The 20616-nt window shown below is 42.3% G+C and overlaps 1 protein-coding gene across 1 annotated transcript in view; it reads right to left on the bottom strand.

Annotated features, from left to right (window-relative positions):
• The window catches only part of LOC109639572 (protein ELFN1-like), a 136741-nt gene extending 128135 nt beyond the window's left edge, over positions 1-8606 (bottom strand). Inside the window, exon 1 of the mRNA XM_020103093.2 lies at positions 8235-8606. The gene's annotated coding sequence lies outside the window, so the exon portion shown is untranslated. The remainder of the gene's footprint in view (positions 1-8234) is intronic.
• Positions 8607-20616: the final 12010 nt, after the last annotated feature.

The raw sequence follows: 20616 nt of genomic DNA, 5'->3' as shown, positions 1-20616 counted from the left end.
GCAGGAGGAATAAGTCAGTGTCCTCCACCATTAAATCAATCAGCTTCCACTATTAACACTATTAAGTCAGTTTTAGCAAATCTGCAGGGGATGCATCTCCCAGCCAGGATGTTCAGTTCCCTACAGATGGTCAGTGGGCTTCAAGTCTGGGCTTTGGCTGTGCCGCTCAGAGCCTCGCACTAAAGCTACTCCAGCATTTCCTCGTCTTTATGCATCAGATCATTTCCGTCCCGAAAGCTGAACGATCTGTGTTCGTGCTCACTCTGGAGCGGGTTTTCTTCAAGCACCTGCTTCCAACCATCAATCAACTAGATGTAGTTTTTTGACTTCTGCTCAAAGAGTTCACTTCTTTGTCTCATGAGACCCGAGGATCGTTTCCCTCAGAGTCCTCTAAACACCGTCTGGTGAAATCTTAGAGGGATGTCACATACCTTTTATTCAAAGTGGCTTCTGTCTGGCCACTCTACTATGACGATCTGATTAAAGTGCGGCTGAGCAGATCGTCCTTCTGGAAGGTTCTCACATCTCTGCAGAGGACTCTGGGTATTAAGTGACTGTTGGGGTCATTGTCACCTCCGTGACCAGGACCCTTCTCGTCTGGTTTCTCAGTTTGGCTTCTATGAAGAGTTCTGGTTCTGAACTGTTTCCATTGCATAATAATTAAGGCCACTGCTCTTAAAGCTATAGAAATGATCTATATAGTGTCACACTCTCATCTCAAAGGTTGACAGAGACTTCATCACTTTGGTTTTATGTCCTGTGGACTCCAGTGAAGTTCTCAACACACCTCAAGCACAATTAAAGAAAAAGAGGAGGCATCTACAGCTTGGCAAAGCAAAATATGTGACATTTTTAGACATTACTAAATGTGAGATCTCTGCTTTTGATTTGTAATGATAATCATTGAGGGGTTACCGAGTGCATATTGGTGGGAAAATTGCAATTTCCTTTATTTAAATTGAAATCTATAATATGATAAATGTGCAGAAGGTGAAGCGATCTTAATAGTATCACACACACACACTCTTCGGACTGTAGAGCGATTAGACATCTCAGTTCAATTCCTTGTACGCACTTGACCCTTAAAGATTTTTCTGATTCTGAACAGTTGAAGTCACATTCAGAGTTTTCATCTCGTTTCATCTTGAGACCCCTAAAAAGACCTTTCAGATGGAGGGATTACAGTTACAGAAGATTATGGGCCGCCCATCATCTCAGGTGGTTTGTATGTAAATGTCATTGTTTGGTGAATGTCACCACCAAAGAAAGACTCTATTCAGACAGACATCATGAATCAATTCATTTCAATCCAATAGTGTTGGGGCAACAAGCCGTTTCACACAGTTACACAAAGTAGAAGCATGTGGCAAACATCCACCTGCAGTTTTCTATTCATATGCGTAATGTAGCACAGGAGGTAGTGTTTTTCTTGTCTTCTCAGAAAGCCTGGGCTAAGAGACGTTGCTGTTGTGGCTTTGCAAAGCTCATAGAATCGGATATTAGACCGTACAAACAAACTTGACATGATCTGACTTGACAGACTGAAACCACAGAAAATACGATCTCCCTCTCTTTGTAGATGCAGCAGCTCACACATGTACGAGAAGCTCACTTTAGATTCCGCAGCCCCACAGTGATTCCTTTTGATCGTCCACCATAACATAAAAGAGCTTGATTCACAACCTCACTCAGAGATTCCAGCACTTCCAGTGTAATGGCGACAGATTAACCATCATAATTCTTAATCACTCCTGAAATGATTTGTTCTTGACTTGAGACGGGGACAACTATAATCAACTCTACTTAGCTAATTAAGACAATGTTAGCTTGGCAAGTTTGTTTAAAACACATGTGGTTGACTTTGCAATGTTTCAGAGTTGCTCTGTACAGGCACCTTGAATACACTCTTGGACACATTAGGCTAAAAGTTTCAGGTTCAAGTTCAGCACTGTTCTGTTGTTGTAGTAGAACATTAGCAGCCCCATCTACTCACCAGCAGCAGCTCCATGTCTGTGGATCTAGGATCAACCTCAAAACAAATCACAGACCTCAATGTCTTTCTTTTACCCAGTATTAAAACAAACCAGCACAGAGAAAAGCTTTTTTTTTAATTATTTTGCTGATGAGCTCATTCTATAGTGCTCTGTTTATAGAAATCCCTATAAAGTGAAGTAGGGGTTAGTGAATGAGCGATTTCAGTCACTTAGGGTCTTATATTTCAAACTGAGCTTGATTTCTTGTTCCCGAGAGCCTTGTGTTTCAAACTCTTTACAATCACACATCACTTCAATGTGCAGGGAAATCTGAAATAACAGTTGCTGAGCTGTGGAATAATGAAAGTACTGTTGGGACAAGTTTAGTCAATAGTCCATTGCTTTCTCCAATGGTGTATAATACATATAATTTGGTCTCAGGGTCACAGGAAGGTTACATTTGTAAGATGTTAGATCCACTGAGTGTTTTCTTTACATCTTATTTCTCATAGATGTCATGTCAGCTGGTTGTAAGAGGAGCTCCTGGGCGTTAAATGGAGCCACTAATGGTTTTTCCAAACAGGGAATAAAAACATTTCAGGATTTGAACGTTCCCTCATATAAAAAAAAAAAAGTTATCTCTAAGCTGTTAACACAGAATCATCTTTGCCCTTCACCTCTATTATCATCTCGGCTGGAATTGCTCTCAGGGTATTTCAAGCAACAGGAAGGGGATACAAATGACACCTGCACCCTGGAGAAATCTGTCACCAGAGAGGAGACAAAACAGAGAGATGCCTGGAAGATAAGGGAGGAGAGACAAATCAAAAAACAATCTCGCTGCTCCACTCCTGATGCCCGTGTCTTGGGGAACTGAACGACAGATCTTTGCAGGGAAATGGAAGGAAAGTCGATGTGTTGCTCAGACAGGGGGAGGTAATACCATTTCAATACTCTAGTCTATAGTAGTTAATGGGACAGCCAGAGAGATTTCTCCTCCTTGCCCTGAAGAGCAGCTCAGAACAGGACATCAGAGGGATTTTCGAGCCTCTGCCAGGCCACCGTGTCTCCAACCTGCCTCTGCCACAGAGACAGTGCTGTCTGCAGAACAGAGGGCAGAGGTAATGAAACAGAAAAGAGACGAGCAGGCCGGGGAGAAAACACATCTATTGAACGCTCTCTCCATCTTCCAACCCTTTGTTATTTCTTTCTCCTCTGCCTTTTCATTTCACCCTGTGGCATCCCAATCCCTCTCTCTATCTCTCTTTCCGTCTCGACCACCTCTTGCCCTCCTCGCCTTCCCTCTCCTCCCCCCTGCTCTTTCTTCCTCTCTCAGCATACACACCACGATCTCTCCTTGATTTCCAGAGAGACGCTGGTACGGCCGGCATACAAACTAGCCGACTCAATGCACACACACACATGTGAACGTGCTGCGTGAATAGGGTGTGTGCATTGTGGCGGTATGGGAAGATGGAGGCATAGATGGCGATAGATGAGCGGAAGAAGAAGAAGGAGGAGGGAAAGGAGTTTGGGGAAGGGAGCTGGGAAAAACAAGAAGAGGTGGGAGACCTTTGCCGGAGAGTTTAGGTTGGGATTAGCTCCAGTGCTGGCACGCTGGCATCAGCAAGACATGCATCAGCATACATTAAGCAGCTCATCTATCATTCACACTATGAGCAGGAGGCACGAGGTCACCGTTGCGTTGTCTCATCGTATCAGAATGTTTCTCTCTGGTTAATGAAACCAGCTCGCAGGAATTCTCAAACTACAGCTCGAGACCCCGAAACAATTTAGTTTTTTTTTTTAAGGATTCCCACACGAAAAGAGACCGATCAAATTTTGATGAGCCCGGGGCCTAAAAAGCTTAGGAACCATATCACCAGAGAGAATGAGGAAAAACTCAGGATTATGAGCATGGATCTGAGCCAACCTACTTATATACAGTAGATATCTTAAAGGGTCGGTTCACCCAAATATGAAAAGGAAGGTATTTTTGGATGCGGCGTCATTTCTCGGTGAGTGCCGACGTGTGTTTGGGATATCTGCTGCCACTGTAATTTGATAAATGGAACTTCTTTGTACAGTTTCGGGTGGAACCTCTTTCTCCTGACTGAAACACTGTGAGAGGAGATGTTACTGTTGAATTGTTAAATGTTTGTCAACGCTGTGCAAACCGAAAAACTGTATTCACCCATTTTGTATTGCACAGCAGAAACAGTGCTCTCATTTCAGGCTGCTGATGTTTTTGAGGTATTTTAGAATTTGAATGCCTTAATGCAGCTCCTGGGGTCGTTTTAAATTTTAAAATAACCTCTGCCAATTCTTCACCCCTGTCCAATTCGTCAGTTTGTTTGTTTGTTCATTTTTAAAGTATCATTACACTGAAACAGATAATAATTCCACCAATATGGGCAAGGGATCAAATTCTGTTGTGGATCAGGGGACGTATCCAGGATTTTTCTTCTGTGTGGGAGAAAGGTGTTAACACCAGCTTGATTTTTTTTTCAGCTAAATGTGCAAAGAGAGAGAGAGAGAGATAAAAAGAGAGAGAGAGCTGCAACTTGTAACAAAAACTTCCTAATTACAGTTTCCCCTGCCTCAAATGCTAACTAGTCTCCTACAGGGAATACAGTCTCATGCTGGGAAGTGTGTGTGTGTGTGTGTGTGTGTGTGTGTGTGTGTGTGTGTGTGTGTGTGTGTGTGTGTGTGTGTGTGTGTGTGTGTGTGTGTGTGTGTGAGATAAGTGTCTGTTTGCTTGTCTCTTCACATCCCTCTAACCCCCTTGTTGTGATCGTGTGTATATGATCATCTCACACAGGATTGCAGCGTGTTTTCGTTTGGCTATTTTCCTCATGACGAGGAGCCTGTCATTTAAGTTTACACCTTATTTGTGTTGCTGCATTTCAATAACAAAACAGAGAGAACGAATAAATGGAACGGTAGAAAATATCTCAACAATTGTCAGAAACAATAAGAAATATCCTGACATTCAGACTCGTGTCTGTAGGGAGGTGCCATGTTAACTATGCATGCAGATTTGCTTCCTCACCAGGGGGTATTCCCTCTCAACAAAGATCAACATTATGACAAGAGATACTCTCGGCTCTCTGTGCACCAACGTGCATAATATGGGGAGCTAGTGTCTGTTGAAATATGAATGACTTTGACAAATAACAATGATGATTCTGAAATTTAGCCCGGGACTTCAACAGATACGTGCTCCGTGTCCGTCCCTCGCAGTAGCAGCAGCTACAGGGGTGAAAGAAAAGCAGTAAATGGATGGGAGAGCGTGGAGGGATCTCCCATTACACAGTAGTGTTTCTTTAGTATTCCTGGAGTACTTGCCCCACAGTGATGCCTGTAGGTACTTAGATTGTACCATGGATGGATAGCTCACTCCAGGGTCTACAGTAAATGATACAGAGAGAAAAGAAAAAAAAATCTTTTACAGCTTGAGGTGAAGGTTCAGAGCAACAAGCTGAAACAATGACAAGACATTAAACCCATCACAGTTCTTCCACTTTGTTCTCACAGACAATCTGGCAGTTCCTCTCTACTAACGCTGTCACTTTGCATTTCAGCTGATTGTTTAATGTTGCTACCTGCCTTATTACAGAAGTCACCGTTCGAGTCCCACCGGTTCTTGACATTTCTGCTGCTGCAGCACAAAAGTCTGTCACCGTGTGGAGAGGTTGTTGTTTTAGGGAAGTTTTTCGCTCTAAAGAATCAAACGGAGCACTTCACAGGTTTGAGGGACTCTGTTGTTGCAGCAACGATCAGAAGCGTCCTGCTCTCACAACTCAAGACCGGAGAAGTGTGCTGCAGCGAGCACTGCGGTACTAATGCAGGATGAAAGCAAGATGAGCGACCTCTAAGATACTTATCAATGAATTCCCAGGACAACTGAAGTCTTCACACTGACTGAGGAGCTCTGGCCTTGAAAAGAGTCAGCCAAGCCATTTCTCATATACAAACACTGAGTCCCAAAATGAGTCATTGACGCTGCTCCTTTTTACTGGCTCTATACCTCATGTCTTTCATGGTGCCCGGAGTGAGACCCATTCCCTCTCTCTCTCTCTCTCTCTCTCACCCTCTCCTTGCATCAATCTTTCTGTCCTCCTCTTCTTTCCCTCTCTCGCTCTGTGGCACTCCGCCAACAATTGGAGTCAGTCAGTGGAAAAACTCTGTTAGTAGTCCATGCCCTGTGGGACAAAATGGCAACAACATCCGTTTCAACAGATAGTGGGGCAGTAGGCAGGAGGCACGCAGCACAGCAGCCAAAATTTAACTGGTCGAGCGTCTTTGTGTGACACGCATGCACTCGTCGGGCTCCAGCGTTTTAACCGCACATCAAGACGGTTTTAAGAGGCCTGGACTTTGGCTGCGCAGCCACGATTTAAAAGCTTTTATTTTCATGCCAAAGGGATGTTTCTGCTGCCGCCCGGTGTGATAAACATACAGATGGGTAGCAAGGCACTGCCAGAACAATTTGCATTCACAAATGGGTCTGGAACATCTCAGCTCATGTTCGATTTCCAAGAGGTGTTATCAACAGTCACAGAACAGACATACAGCTAATCAGAGCAGCGAATGTGTGATGTATAGAGTGAGATAAATATAAACAGACGACAACGTGCATTTGTGTTTTTCTTCTTTTAGAGGTAATTTTCAGGTTCAACATATCTCTCCACATCTCGGCAGCCGTCCTGGTTGTTCATGACAATGCTTCAGCAGCATCAACCCTGTGTCAGTCATCATATCAAACCCACTCCAGTTTAAATAAATGGTTGTGATTGACCTGATCAGTTTTAGGGTGGATGGAAATTGGTCTTCAATGGAGGGTGGCCCCACTTGAGAGCAAACAAATGAGCTCACTGCTTTTGTTTTTCGTTTCCAGGCCAACAGAAAGTTTCACTTTCACACTTCTTGATTCTAAAAGTCTCTACAGGCTCAGAAAACCATTCTCCCACAACGAATTCCCTCATTTGTAGTTTTGATGATGGCGAAGAGCGAGGACACATACATCTCTCCAACATCTCTTAGTTTAAAATCAACTGGATGTGATAGACAAAACATTCACATCATTTTTCATCATTATTCTCCATTAAACCATTTAATTGGGATGTTTTTGGTAGTTTCGCCTCACTCTTGTTCAGGGTTAAGGACAGAGGATGATTCACCCTTTTCACCCCTATGATACTAATTAAGATTGGTGAATATGGGCTGTACAAATAAAAATTGATTAATTAATTTGAACACGAGGGTCAGGCATTGCTACGTAAGCTGTGGAAGTTTTAAAAAATAAACCCTGATGGTGTCTCATGATATGAAATCATGGGGACGGTGTAGAACCCAGTGTTCGGGGCTTCTGCTGCTTTGATGATGAACATTATTGTTTCATTTGTCCAACGATAAGACAATAAAACACTCAATCCTTAGAGGGCCCCTTGAGTTCGTCACCTGTCTACATCAAGTCATGGAGTCTACATGTGACACACTGTCATGCCACAACCTGTGCTACGGTTCCAGTGAAATCTGTGAGGGAATGCATCTTCCTCCTGACAGTCCGGGATATGAAGTGTTCAAGTTTTACCTCCCTGACTTCTCCAGATGTAGAATAACAAACACAATGAGACTCGCAGGAGAAACAACCGTTTCAAAAACCATCGAGCAGAAACAGATCACTTCTCATTCCAGTGTGAGGAGCCGCTGTCCGTGGTGCTGAACACTCAGCCCGCTGGACTGCGCTGCGGGTTTGAATCCAAACCATGACCGTGACTCACAGTCTGTCCCGGGACAAGACCACTGATGTCCTTCTGAGCAACCAGGCTGTTTGTTGACATCATATGACGCGTGTCAGACATGTGTTTAATGCCGGACAGGCTCGGAGTTGCACTGGTTTGCATATGGTTTGACACACGGGACATTTAAAGCGCCGCACACCAGGCGCCGATAATGTAAATCACGGATCTGCGCGTCTGCATCCGCATTATCATCGGACACCCGGGGAAGGAGATAAGACCAGCGGGGTTACACGAGAAACAGCCAAACAGCAGAACCCCTCTCATCCATCACGCCTGCACACACACACACTCACAGAACACACACATGCGCGCGGATGGGTGATTTCAGATCCGCGGGAATGCCAGGGCTCGTTGGCGCACATAAATCAAAGTTACCTGCGCAATGCAAGTCGAGATGAAGCCAAAGCTGTGTGTGGCGCAATCTACACATGTTTGCGCGTGGTGTGCACTTTACCTCCTCCCGGTGCCAACGTGCAGGAAAGACGCAGCTCCTGCTCCTCCTGCGCCTCGCTCCTCTGGTCGGTCTCCTCAGCAGAACGCTCCGCTCGGTGCCTCTGGAGATGTGTGTGTGTGTGTGTGGTCGTGTTAATGAGATGTGTGTGTCTTCTTTTTAGTCTGTCTCCTCCTCCTTCTCCTCCTCCTCTGCGGTGTCTGTGTGGAGCAGTGGCCGCGCAGTGACTGGCTGGTGTCCGCTGTGCAGCAGGAGGACTCAGAGATTTTGAGATGCAAAGCGGCGCCTGATGTGATGCGCTGCCTCCTCGCCTCTGTCTCTCTCCTCTCAGTTTCTGCCTCTCACACTGCGTCAGGCTCCACTCCCCCTCCTCTCCCTCTCTCTCTCTCTCTGACTCTCTCTCTTTCTCTCTCTCACACACACACACACACAGTGGAACAGACGGTGATTAATTCGCTGTATTTCGGTGCCTCTCTCCCTATCCCCCTCTCTCTCTCCCTCTCTCTCTCTCTCTCCCTCTCCCTCTCTCTCTCTTTCTATGCGTGCGCCTCAATCAGCCTCAATCCGTCGCCTCTCCTCTGAACTGGAGCGATCGCCAGCCAGCTGCTCCAGTGGAGGAGAGAGGGTTACATTGCACTTCAAGCGTTATTTAGATGAGAGCGCGATGGTCTCATAAGAACTATCACACACATTACACTGGGAAAAGTTCTTGACCGAATTCACCCTGTTGGAGTTCAGCCTCCAGCACATGCTGCTCGAGAAACACTGTGAAACCCACGTTTCTAGATGTTGGGAGCTGGTGGATGTGTTTTAAGTTGTACTGTTCACTTAGGCCTAAGTTTAGTATTTGTTTTGGTTAACAACTGCCAGTTTGTAGACGACTTGTGCTGCCTCCATAAAAACACACTTGTTTGGTTTTCAGGTTACATTTTTCTCCATTAAGTTTTACCTTTTTATTGATTATTCAAATCAAATCAAATATACTTTAATGTCCCCACGGACCCCCATTTTACTTGGACCAAAGTGTTACAGCAGCTGCAGAACAGCACATTGTGCAACAAACACCTGTTGCATATTAACACACTAAAGGGATATAACGCATAAAAGATGAAAAGCAAACCTAAACATCAGAGTATAAAAATGTGCCAGACAAAGTCATTGAGATACCTGGCTGAATGTGTGTGTATATATATAATATATATATATATATATGTATACACAACAACATGCTTGATTCTGGTTTGGAGGTTTCATTTGACTCACTTAAGTTTAGTATTTCTTCTTATATATTACTGATCATTTGCACAACCATTTACTTTTCCTTCATAATTTCTTAAATGTTATTATTGTCCTTTATTTGTGTATAATGGATCAATAAAGTATCCATCCATGTATCTGGTCTCTTGGAGCCACAGCAGCTTACCAGGATGAACAGAGCAATGTTATTGGAGTTTGGCTGTTTGCCTAAATGCACTATGGGGCAACCTGATGTCCTGCCAGCAGACATGGTCAGATTAACCGCCTGTTTAGTGCAGGCACAGACAGACACACACGTGCACACACACTGACATCCGTGGAAAAAAACAAAACATCAATAGCACAATTTCCACGTGTGCTCCTGCTCGAAATCCTGCTCATTAACTGCCCTTCTTTCCTCAGTTAGCAATAATCCAAGGTTGTATGTTCCCTTGTTCACGTCATCTGTCACGTTAGTGAATACGGAGACGATATATAATCTGCTGCTATATGGCCGTAGGTGATGGCTGACTTTGGAGTGAACCATACCCCGGTGACCCTCATGCATGACGGAGTAATTAGGAATTAGGGGGATAAGAGGCAGATGAGGTCAGAGAGGGAAAAAAGGGATAAACCATAACAGAGACACTGTAAATTCACAGAAATCATCAGTCTGCCTGCATGTCACTGTGTTTAAAGAAAAAAGTAGAATACAACCAGACACGCCATGGCTGAATTATCTGTAGGAAATACTTTTTGCATTTGTTACAGATGTGTTAGCAGCTGACCTTGGACCTGTTGGATGATTTCTTGTTATTAATCATCATAGGATTATTATTATGGTTAGAATTTGTGGTGGTGCCATGCTGGTCGAACAGCTGGAGACCCATGATGGCTACTGAATACAGTGAGGTCACAGAGAGGACTGTTATATGCAGAATGTAGTTTATTTTTTTCTTTTTAAATGCATTGACTTATTTTATGTTTTTAGTGGATATTTAAAAATGGTCCACGCAAAGGAAGTTATCACTGCAAAGCTCTACACGGCTCAAACACAGAGTTGTAATTGAAAAGAGGAAATCTAAAATGTGACACAATGCAATAGAAAAAAACCTGAACATATCATAACTTTAACATAACCTGGGATATTCTAACACTAATTTTTGGTGATGTTTAGTTTTTCCCAAATACATAATCTTTGAAGGTGTCAGGGTGGGTTGATGAGAGAAGCAGGGATTCAATCATTGCATCAATGCATTGATTATCCATTATCCCAACTCAATACAAGCATCTGCCTACAGACATGCTAATCAATTTTGGCAGAATTCAATGTGAACACTCATTTTAAAGGTCTAATTGAATCCAAACGAACGCACTGGAAATCTCAAACTGTCCCTTTTAATTTTAGAAATATTATTTTAACCCCCTTTTATGACATGACCCAACCTCCAGACACCGGTTGCCTGGCAACAATTGAGTTATCATCATGAATGTGGCCTGACACCATCCAGGAAGACTGGGACATGGAGTTGAAAGCTCTGGAAAATTGTTGGACGCTGTTTAAATCAACAATCTGCTGTTATAGAATAAAAATGTTGATTTTCTTTATCAGAAGACAGAATAAAAACTCTAGAATCAAAAGTTAGGATAAAGTGTATTCCCATGTGAAGCCAATGATTAGCACCCCTGGTGTTAAGGTAACTGTTTGCTATCACACTTTTTTTTTACCTGCTGTCATCTGCTTCTTCTGCATCATTCAGATTCAGGGATTTTTTAACACCTGTAAAATAAGAAGGAAGTTGGGCATCAGCTGTAAGTCACACATCACACACTGCAGACACGCCTCAAACAGATCCAGTGTAGAAGAAGAGATGCTTCAAAGTGGGGTGTTCAGGCTGGTTGATCGTAAATGCAAATGTTATTTCTCGATGTGCAGAATCTGGACGACTGACGCTGTGGTGATCTGGTGGATGTTGTTGATGTCTCCGATTGTTAAAAAAAAAAAAAGAAGAAACTTTCAGAATCGTCTGCAGCTAAAACATGTCGGGTGTGCTGTCACATCACATCAAGGTATCTCACTACCTCTGGCCAGTTTTCTACTGGAACAAGAAAAACATAAAAACAAATCAAAAGGAACACAGAAAGAGAGGGGGATCAACAAATGTGCTAAAATGCTTTGGTGTATTTGGAACATTGTGCATCGACCCCACAGAGCCAGGTCATATTTGCCAGTCGTCCTCCTCACAGAGGGCTGTTAGAGGGACTTGGTTAAAGGGTTAAAGTTAGAATTGGGGTTAAGATAAGGGTAATGCATTCAGCCATGATGGTTAAGGGTAGGGTAAGGGAATGCATCATGCTAATCAGTGTCCTCACTAAGATACAAGTGCAAGAGTGTGTGTGTGTGTGTGTGTCACTAATTAAACATCTCAGTGACCTTACTGCAGGCTTACTATCAGTTCAACACACTGTGATTTTGATTATTTGTGAGTGAACACTGTCTTGTGTGTGCAACAGTGAAGTGTAGCCAACACAAACACCCACACACCCATATGGATGTCAGCTGTGCACATATTTATAACCTGGTGTAATTGTAGTTAACTGTGTACTTTTCAATTTTTATTTATTGATACAAACATGGAGTACGCGCTTGAAAATCAGACTGAATGTACTCTACATGTGAACTATGTGTTTTGTATGTCCTAAATCTGTGTGGACAAATAACTACATGCACATATATGTATTATTTAAGCACATGAACACAAACAAGAGATTATTTGTACTTCAACCACGGCAGGTACTGTATATTGTACGTTGCAGCTGGTTTGTACAGTAAGTACAGTAAATATTTATGAACATGAACTTCTCTATAACACTTTCCTTGAACTCCTTTAACCACTGTTGGTCTTGATATTGAAATTAGTTTTTATGAATGATTACATATTTATTCATTCCAAGTATGAATCAAAATTTTCTTTACTGTCAAAACTTCTTCACCATGACAACTGAGCAAAGTCCATCCGCTAAAAGATCATTAATGTGGCTGGACACAACAAACTTTAAGAAGAAAACCTTAAAGAATGAAACACAAATACACAAAATAGTAGAATCTAGGTTTTTATATCGACAATTCTGTCAATATATATATAAAAACCTTGTTTATAAATGTGTTAATATGAATGGCAAAAATACATTTTGTTATTATGTTTGTTTGAATAAAGAATTGTTCCTCAAATATGAAAATATCCACAATGTGTGTCAGAATCAACACATAACAAAATGTGTTTGTCGGCTATTTTAAAATGACCATATTCCAACAGTGACAGTATGATTTCTTGCGCTACATCAACATATGATAGACATCAAGATTCCATATGTGCTCCATCATCGTCTCCGCTGAGTAGTTCCTGTCTCTCCCGTAAGATCCAGACAAATACACGCAGCGCCATTACAGCCATCAGTACCGTCATGGCAACAGAGAGGGACAGGGGAGCAGACAGACAGGTGGACAGATGGACGGACAGACAGGCAAAAAGAAATGCAGGTGGAGTGTTTGAGATGACTGACAGAGGAGAGGAGGATGGAGGTGAGAGGAAGGGTTAGGTGCTGGAGGGCCACGTTGACCTCTGTCACTGCACCATCGCTGGGCCTGTCACCTTCACGTGTGGAGATGTTTAATGTGTATGTTTGTCTATGAAAGTTGTTGTGAAAGTTGGTTTCATCAATGTGTAGTCAACTGAAATTTGAATTGCATGCGCTTCGGTAGCCCAGAATGAACAATACTATGCAATGTTACCTGCATGTTAAACGGGGGTGAATTCAGTTGGTTGGATTATGCAGCTTCACCACTCGTGTGCTCACTGACCCTTTAAGTCAAAGTAGAGCTGCACTGTATTAGAAATAAAACCATGTTGCAGTCTTGTTGTTTGATCGAATCCAAAACACATGAGCATAAGTCTCGAGAAAAACTCTGAACTCAAAACTTTGGATTTCTCAGCAGGGTGTGCAGTTCGGTGCATTTTTTACAAAACAAGATCAAAAGTATGAAGAATGGATTGAACAGTGTGTTTTTCTGCTGTAGCACAGGTTTAGCTGTTATCAGTTTATGTCGAACCACACACTGTGTGGAAGGAGGTCCTGGATGCTGTCAGAGAGCAGCGAATAGCGGCTCGTTGCCTAAATCTGGTTTTCAACAAAAACATTTGGCCTCCTGACGTGAACTGAAGATAGCTTTCAAAAGTTCACATCAAAGCTTTTACATGCTTCTTCATAAATCTATTTTAGATGACAAAGTAAATACAATGCTCATATAAATAATAAATATGATTTTATGACATTTCACTCTCCCCACATTGAAATGAAGTCTGGTAAATGTACACAATGAACATGGTAACCAATATATTTGGAATATTTGACGATAAAGACATTGATACTCTCATTCAGGAAATGAAGCAGCCACTGTTCATTATTTGTGGATAATGTAGCAATCACAAATTGTTTTTAACAAAAGCCATTTCAAATCCATTTGTCCTGACCGATGGTAAAATTGTCCCAGGGGCTTCTGTTTTTTACATCACACACGAAAGAATATATCTGGCCCGTGTTTGAACCCTGATCTGCTCTCTGGTTCAGAGCAACCTTAGCGTCTCCGTCCTGTTCTTTATCTGGAAAACTGCTCTCCGTCAACCACAATCAATATCACATGAGACACTGGTACAAACACATCACTTACACAACCTCAAAGCCTTTTATTCTCAGGATGTTTCAAGTCCAAACATATTATTTGAAAATAACATAAGTATGTTAGTGAAGCATCACGTAAGAACAACTTCATCGTACATGTTATAATAAATTCAAGAGCAAGTGGGTTTCTTTCACATTTTTCAGGAACATCCACTGGTGGGATTCTAACTTTTTTTTTTATGGGGACATGGGACTTTGACCGCAGCCTTTTACCGTGACATCAGCAGCAGCATATTCAAGATCCTGACAACATGATTCTTTTAAAACAAGTCAACGTTAAAACATTTAAAAGTCTAAGTGAAGACTGGAATTTCCAAACAAGTTGAGGAAACACTGTCAGCTGGTTACAGCCGAGGACGTTTGCAAGAGAAAAATGAGAAGCCAGGATCATTATCGCAAAATTATAATGACTTTAAATTGTAAATCTGCCTCATTATCGATGTAAATCACATTTTACTTTGTGATAACAGAAAGTGTGACTGTTTTATTATAGCAGGCTTCTATAAAATATAATTTGTTGTATTTACTACTCATTAGAGGCTGGTAATATAATTCAGTTGCTTCAGGATATCCAGTTTATTAAAATATATTGAAGATTATATATCACCTGGAAAATAAACTACAATCCAGACACTGCATGTCGATTGCAACCTGGTGTCTGGCTGCCGCGTAGGTCATAAACTCCTCCTCCTCCATGTCAGTAGACGGGACATGGACCAAATTAAAAGGTCAAAGTATTCATCAAAGCTCTGACCACACTGATGTATGTTCCAGTTTTATTTTTTCCAGTAAGTTTGGTTTTTAATTCATAATTTGAAGTTATAAAAACAAGGTTAAATGGATGATGATTGACAGCTGAGACTGACTCATGATTGGTTGAACAGGTGTATCAGTGGCCCCACCCCCCAGACTCTAACGTGCAAGATGGCTGCCTTCGTATGTGGGATATTTTGGGCAGGAAGTGTCGTCCACCTTTACGTTCAGCCCGTTCTACCGACTTATAAACAGAAGTTAGTTGAGAAAGTCATCATACGTCAAAATGAATACGCTATTAGGATGTAATGTGAGTCGGCAAGATTGAAATTACAACATCTGAAAAACTAACCGATGCAAATCACCAAATAAAATCCAGATGAATGTGTGTGTGAGCATGCATGAGCAGTGTGTGTGTGTTTATGTGTGTGCTAATCTGTGTCAAAGTGTGTCGGGGTCTGCAGCCCCGGAGGACCAAAGTCTCCTTTGATACAGAACGAAAAGGCCAGCGGTGGCAGTGAAGACGAGCCGAGGCGAGATGAAAACATGAAAGCAGCCTCAGTAATTATGCTTAACCCTCAACCCTTGAGGAGAGATTCGGTGATGCAACATCGGTCGGCCTTTACGAGGCTCTCACACACGACCAGAACCTCGCTCTACCTTTTCTTATAAAGGCCAAAACAAAGCAAACACACACACACACACACACAGACGTACAGTATATTCGCTCTAGGTCGAGGACAGACAGAAGAAGGAGCAGGATGTAGAGGAGGTGGGGAAACACTGACACTTGAAATCATGAAAGCAGCAACTGTTATCGGTCTTACTCAGTAATTACACCCAACGCTTCAGGGTGCTTTTGGACTCGCAGCACTTCACCAACTCCATCATGCTGCTCACACGCGCACACGTATGTGACTTGTGCGCGCACACGAACACACACTCATTTATCTCAATACGGTAATAACACTAATGATATCCCGTGGGTGCCTCAAAGTATAAAAGGAGGGACTGAGGGAGGAGAGTGGGAGAGTGGGAGAGTAAGAGTCTTTGTGAAGAGTGTGCTCTCATCTCCGTTGGCAGGAACGCCATTTGTGAGTCTGTATGATGTTTAAATAGAGACAGCAACTGACGCATGCACACGCACACACACACACACACCACGGGGAACGCGCATATGCACACACAGATGAGTGTGCACGGCGACTAGAAGACAGAGACCGGGGGAATGGAGAAGAAAAGAGGATTTAAACGACACTGGCAGGCTCTCACACTGTTTTTAGGTCAATGACAAGAAGCCTATTCAACAGACACACACAAGTAAAAAGTACACAAACACACAGCTGAAACACACACACACACACACACACACACACACACAAGAGCAGTAAAAATATACTTAGCTGCATATACTGTCAACCCACAACAAAGAATCTCAGTAACTGTACTAGAAAAGCTTGACAGATATCACACTCTCTCTCTCCTCAGCTGTTATATTTCCTCCATGTCTCCGTCTCATTCAGTGTCCATCTTTTCTGTCCCTCGCCCCCTCTCTCTCTCTCTCTCTCTTTCTCTGAAACGCGTAAACAGGAGTTTGTTGATGCCGTCGTTCCATTTCCTGTCCTGTTTGGACGCTGTGTGCTCCTGACCCACCGCCATCTTGGCCGGGGTTCAAAGGGACAGTGTGTTGTGGGGGGGGGGGGGGGCATACAGATCAAAGGGGGTTGAAAACAGTCTGTCATCCCACTAGGAAGCATCGACTCTCATGCATATTCACTGGGGGATGTGTGTTGTTTGTGTGTGTGTGTGTGTTGTGTTCATCACACACTGCTGATCAAGTAACTTCCTGCAGTTAAAGGAGCAGTTTGACATTTTGCAAATTCAAAGACTGACACCAACACATCATAAGTGGCTGAAAGCAGCAGTTGGAAAAACTTAACGCAGCATGAAGAGTAAGAACAGTGGGGGTGTGGCTGGCCTTGCCTTGCTGGACTTTTTCTCGGTTGTTGGCAGGCGACCACCAGAGACTCTGGGAAGTTATTGCTTCGCACCAAGAAATAATCCGGCACGTATCCTGCAGAACAACAGAAAAATGACAACGTTCCATCTCAGTTTTTCTACGAATGTAAAGCTAATTCAGAGTGGGTGGATTCAGTTCCCTTTGGACAGAGTCACGGTTTCTAGCTTCATCTCCTCATCAATATTCAAATGATTTGGCTTCAGTGAAAGTACAAATCAACAGACAAAAATGCACTCAAGTAAAATAACCACAATCACAAACTTTTCTACTTGTGTAAAAGTAAGTACTTGCTTTTAAATATATTCGGTTAAAATCTGATCACCGGCAGGAAATACGTGTAGTTCCGTAACTTGTAGACATTTACACAAAGTTGAAGAATTGAGAGAATATTCAAAGTTGGAAGAGAGGAGATTAATACTCGTCTGCGACAGATTCAAAAAATAAACCAGATTAATGCTGAACAACTGAACAAACAAATGATTACTCAACAGAAATCCAATCAGTCCTATTGAAGGCAAAGCTTATTGTATTAAAACAGAAAAATATTCCAGATATAAGCCAAGTTGGCTCCGTTCAAAAACTCAGAAAGTCTGAGGATATAGTGAATCAAAGGCCAAAGAGTGTCGCAGGTCGATTCGAAGCCAACGCAGAATCCAATAAAGCAAAGAACGCTGGAGTCGGTTCCTTAGGGCAAATTAAAATATCCAGTAAAGTGAAGGGGGGAAAGCTGAGGGTTAAAAGTGACCTGTTCATTCTCACGCTCCTCGGGAGGTTTGAGAAGTCGCTGTTCCGACGTCACCGTGTTCACGCTGAAGTGGAAATGTGGAATGAAACAAACAGGGATGAAGTAAAACAAAAAGAGTTGTATTTTTGTGGTTTCAGCATTTAAACAAGACGTATTTCCAATATTTGCACGATGACAGAGAAAAGTTAAATGATCAGGTGTGACAGACATATAAATCATTTAATACTGCGTCAATCATAAGGAATATCTATATTGGCTCAAATTTGGTGTCAGGTGCTTGTGAGAGATAAATATGATCCAATTAAAAAGGTTTTACATTTGACAAGTTGACAAGAAGCTGCTATTTAGAGCTGAATGTGAAATTAATTGGTTTATATGTGATGTGTGAACTCAGTTTTCTAATTATTCACCACAGGAACAATTAATTTACACCCAGGCTCCTTTGACAAGAGCAGACTTTATGGTGTGTTGTGAAATTAAGAAAGGATTTCTAAATTCTATTTCTTCAGTGTTACAGTTTGAGATGGCAGATATCACCGGAATTATCTATGTTGTTTAAATTCTCTATGAATTTAAACGTCTTGCGTGTCGAAAGCACTCTGGGATACAACATCTGTAACATTTGGAGACGATCACATTTTTAAAACCCTGCGCCATTCTGCTTGATTTCTCTTTATGTCATCGTCTTAATATGGTCTTTAAGTTGTCAACACAACACTAACATGTGCTCTGTTAATCGAAGCGATCTGTTCATAGCACTTTTGAGGCGTCTAGTGTGTAAAGACCAGTCGAGGGGAAGGATGAGCAGCTTCATGGAAAGCAACAGAAACCAATATGCAAGAAACGCTTTGGGTGCAAACCTAATAGCTTCCATAACTCACCGGCACTTTAACCCTTCCCTCAAGACCCCGTATCTGTTTATGCATGTGAGTGTTTATGTGTGTGTGGCATTGATTTATCGCTTCGATTTAAGCAGTGTCTGTTGTAAATGAACCCATTTAATGGCCTACTATGTTAACAAGAGCTACAGGACTCCATGGAGATATGTAAACAGAGGAGGGGGACAAACAGGCCAGGAGACGGACGGGGACGGATATTGAAACAACCCCCAAAAAACAAATTTCAAAATAGTGTTTTATTTCATAGTTGTACAGGATTAAAGTTGTTGTGTTCAAACGCAGGGATAAATGAAAATCATAGTCAATTAGAAATTCACGTGAGGCCTCCAATGCCTGTCACACAGCGCAGGAGATATGAGAGCACTGGCCTCGAGGGCTTCTCCTGAGCCCGTCCTGCAAAAAATGTGCCCTCGGGCAACAATAGACAGATTTAGAGTGAGTGTGTGAGTGTCCATGCACATGTCTTTGTCTGAGCACATGCACTGACATCTGTGTGCCGTGTATGTGTCAAGGACAGCTGTTCTTTCTGTTTCTTAGCAGGGCTTCAGGCAAATGTCCTTCCAGCCTGTCCACACACTCTTGAGGGGGACAGCCATCGATAGCCCCCCCCCCCCGACACAATCTGAAACCTCCACTTATCAAAATTTCTGTTTGTTTTAAATTTCGCTGCTGGAGGAGATGAATGAAGCATGTATAGTCTTTCTCCCTGCAGCTCTCACTCTCTGCAAATAATGAGGTGTGGATCCTTGTTGCAGCTCCTGAGCAAAATCAGGCCACAGAGAGGAGGCAGTAGTGTTTTTAGTTCTGCTTTGGGCAGTTTATAAGATATTTCAGCTCGTTTAAAACCAATAACATTGCTTTATGCTCGAACTACAATAGAATCAATGGAATGTGCTTTAAACCACTTCCCAGTGTCGCCTTGTGGCTTGAGCAGCTTCAACAATCCATGTCAGGCCTGTCAAGCTTCGGGTTTCTCCGCATGTTGAAGCGCTGGATGAGTGGCACCGGGCATTTTGAAGAGTTTGGATGGTGGTGTTGGAAAACTACTCGTATGTTGCCTTGATGCGAAACTTGTCATGTTATTCCAGTTTTTCTGTGTTTCTCTAGAGCTTTGAGGAGAGAACCTGTTGATTTGTAATTACTTTCCCCTCAGGTATCCCTGGTTTGCCTTACTGGCCTCGTTGTGAATCGTTTTCCCCAGTTAAACCCCTGGCTAAGCGTTTTAGCAGCATTAAAGGGAAACTTTTGTTTTAGCTTACAGTGGCTTTTCTGTTACGCCCCCTGAGGTTTACCTGCGGCTACTCCCCCGTACACTCACACACACGTAGAGAGAGAATCTCATTAAAGAATATTAGTGAAGTCCTGACAACCACCTTTCTCTCTATGGATTTAAACACTGGAAATTAAAAAAGCAGACACAGAGAATATGATGTGCTCAATTCTCTGAGGGGAAGTTAAAGCTAAACTCTATGATGTGTGAAGCTGAGTGTAAGTTATTCTAAAGATTGCTAATGTGTGGCGCTTCAATTTAGAGCAGTCTCCCTCCAGAAAACATTTAGTTTTGATATCTCCAGCATGTCAATACTAAAAAGGTTTCTCCTTTATTAACTTAATTTGCACAATAAAACAAAAACAATGGGAATAAAATAACAAAGATAAAAAGAATTTAAGTTTGTGCAGGTGAGACCAAAGAAATGCTATGAACCTCAGCTCGGTAAAAAATATTCACACAAACAGAAATCATGCAACCAAACAATGTAAAGGAGTTTTAAAAGAACACGTAGGTATAAAAATCTAATTAGAATAAACGAAGCAGTAAATGTATGCGTGTGCTTATTGTCATTGTATGGTTGATTTAAAAACGATGAAATGATAAAGCTCCAATTCCATACGACATGTTTTCAATAAGATGTATCTTCACACTGCAACATGAAACGTGCCTGACGATTGACTATCATTCTACTTTGTGGCCTAATTTTGTCGTTTCATTCA

The sequence above is a fragment of the Paralichthys olivaceus genome, chromosome 8 (genome assembly GCF_024713975.1).
Source record: "Paralichthys olivaceus isolate ysfri-2021 chromosome 8, ASM2471397v2, whole genome shotgun sequence".
NCBI classification, from domain to species: domain Eukaryota; kingdom Metazoa; phylum Chordata; class Actinopteri; order Pleuronectiformes; family Paralichthyidae; genus Paralichthys; species Paralichthys olivaceus.
This window is presented reverse-complemented; position numbering and strand designations above follow the sequence as displayed.